Raw genomic sequence first — 2,495 nt, 5'->3', positions numbered from 1 at the left:
CCTGTCTTTATTGCTGTGGTGCTTATCGGTTATTTAATTCGATTTTTTTTTTGTGTATTGTTGTTGTATTTTAATTACTTTTTTCACATCCTCTCTCAAACTGAGGTTTGAAGCCTCTAGACAGGACTCTGCCTATTTTCAGCATATTTGATTTTTGATTGAGAAGAGGACATATTAGGTGATGGGTATTCCCCTGATTCAATGTGAATATGTACCCAAAATACTACAGTGAAAGATATGTAAGCCATTATGAAAAAAAATTGTGTTTTCAATCAGAAATTTTCTTTGACTTATATGTATTATTATTATATCAATTATATTATATGTTATGTTATGTTACTATATTATGTTATATTAGTTTACCTCATTATGTTAATCAATTTTGTCCTTTAAATGAATTCTTACTTTAAAAAAAAACAACTTTAGTTTGCCCTGAAGAAAAAAAAATAAAATAAAATAAATAAAAGATAAGATAAGGCCTCCCAAATCTTACCACAGGCTGTGTTCTTTACACTGGCTGTATAGAAAGAGGAGGTACAGTAAAGGCACCCCATATACACCTCAACACAGGCCCCTTGCCGGGTATGTATTGTGAATTGGGGGACAAAAAAACATAGTATTACTAGCAAAAAAACGGGGGGTAAAATATACATAAGGGAAGGGTTACCCTCCTCCACCTGCCCCCAGGGCCCAAGTTGCCAGGGCCAGCAATGAAGACCCACCTGGCATGGGGGGTCCCCAGTCTCCTGAACCAAGTGTTCAGCCCAGGAGATCTGTGGCCCACTGTCTGACCAGCGACCCTAATATACCAGAAAAACAGAGGGACAGCTTTCCTGGCATGTGTGCTCTGCTGGGTCCAACTGCAAGCTCCCTCTCCAGTTTGAAAATTGAATGGGAGGGGTTTCCCTCCTCCGCCTGCCCCCCAGGGCCTGAGTTGCCAGTTCCGGCCATGAAGACCCGCCTGGCATGGGGGGGGGGGTCCCAGTCTCCTGGACCAAGTGTGTAACTGAAAGGTTTTCTATTGTAAGGTTACAAACAACCTAAAGCTATGTGTATTTGTTCTAAAATCAAACAAAGTGCATTACATTCCTTTCATGTTATGACTGCCTCTTTTTCCCTTTATATACTCCCCTGCCTGAAGATTAAATTTGTCGCACTTGTGCCAGAAAGGTCTTGACCCCACACATACTGCGTGTGGTATCATTATTTCATATTTTATATTCGTCCACTTCGTGTTTCCCACTTTCTGTCTGTAAAGGTTCTCAGACCTTTTGATGGTTTTACTTAAGGATGCAAACTCGTCCGCAGCAGGTTATTTCCTTGGCCTAAGAGATAACGGGTTTTTCGCCCCTAAATTATTCTGTCATGGAAATAACTTCAGGCTCCATACATGTCTTTTTACTCTCCCCTTGGTCCTTTGATGGTGTCTGGAAACTTTCTGCTCCATCATGGATGATGAAATCCTGCCTCTTCTGCTAGAGATCAAAAAATCAAAGGTCAAAGGATGGAGGCTAGGATGGAGTCTTTTTTTATGGTTCTAAGATTTCTGTTTTACCATTGTTGTTTTAATTAGTCTTCTGTAGTTTGTGGTCTTGGATTTTGCCCCGATCCTAGGATGAAGCATAGAATATAGTCTTTCCTATGTTTCCAGAGGATCTGCTTGGTTGCAGATGTCTCAGCAGACCTCTGGAGTTAGAGATCTCAGTTTCTCAGTTGTTGTACAGATCATAGACCATGGTCTAGACTAGGTTTTTTTGTTTGTTTGTTTTATTGTTTTTTTTTTTTATTTTAGGATAAGTTCTGATTAGTCATGGTTATCACAGTCAATCTTCTGTAGATACTGAAGTTGTCGTTTGTACCAATCAAAGCTTAGACCAAGTTGTTGTCATTTCCTCATTATGAGGATGTCATGAAAACCAGCTCATGTTGGTGTCAGGACAGTATTGAGAATATCCCAGAAGGAGTTTGGTTCCTGGAGCTGTTGTGGAAAACTCTGTCGGTTCTATGTCTGAGATCTAGGGTTCAGGGTTGGACGGTCACTGTCTAATTTCATGGAGTCTATATTGGAACCACATGACATATGTTCAAGGTGGGAGGTGCCCCTGTATTGTAAAGTATATGAGTTCCTATCCATAGTAGATAATGTAACCACACACCCCCATTTCCTCCGGTGTAATCTTACCTGCTAATAGATCCTCCCATTTCTGGGAGGGGTCTTGGAAGGTTATAAAAGGTTTTGCCTGAGAGAACAAGGGAGGATTTTGCCTGAATGGAGAAAGGAGGAGGAAGCCAGAGAAGGAGATGGCTGAGGGACAATTTAGAATGCAGGGCTGAATAAAGGATCCAGCATAAATGGTTATGATATACTACACATGTGGTGGATAGGGCATGAATAAAGCTGATATTTCATAAAGCCTGTCTGTGGATGAGTTTTCTACATGCCGCTTTCCTGAACAAAGATACCTGCCAGTTGGAGAAGTTGGAGCCATGTGGTC

General features: G+C 40.8%; 1 non-coding gene across 1 annotated transcript; it reads left to right on the top strand.

Annotated features, from left to right (window-relative positions):
- The first annotated feature begins 476 nt into the window (after positions 1-476).
- Positions 477-609, top strand: LOC126012592 (small nucleolar RNA SNORA51). Its single transcript, XR_007497045.1, has one exon. It is a non-coding gene; the product is annotated as a small nucleolar RNA SNORA51 (small nucleolar RNA).
- The last annotated feature ends 1,886 nt before the right edge of the window (positions 610-2,495 follow it).

This window comes from Suncus etruscus, chromosome 6 (genome assembly GCF_024139225.1).
Source record: "Suncus etruscus isolate mSunEtr1 chromosome 6, mSunEtr1.pri.cur, whole genome shotgun sequence".
Classification (NCBI taxonomy): domain Eukaryota; kingdom Metazoa; phylum Chordata; class Mammalia; order Eulipotyphla; family Soricidae; genus Suncus; species Suncus etruscus.
Note: the sequence above shows the minus strand (reverse complement) of the source record. Positions and strands in the feature narration are given on the sequence as shown.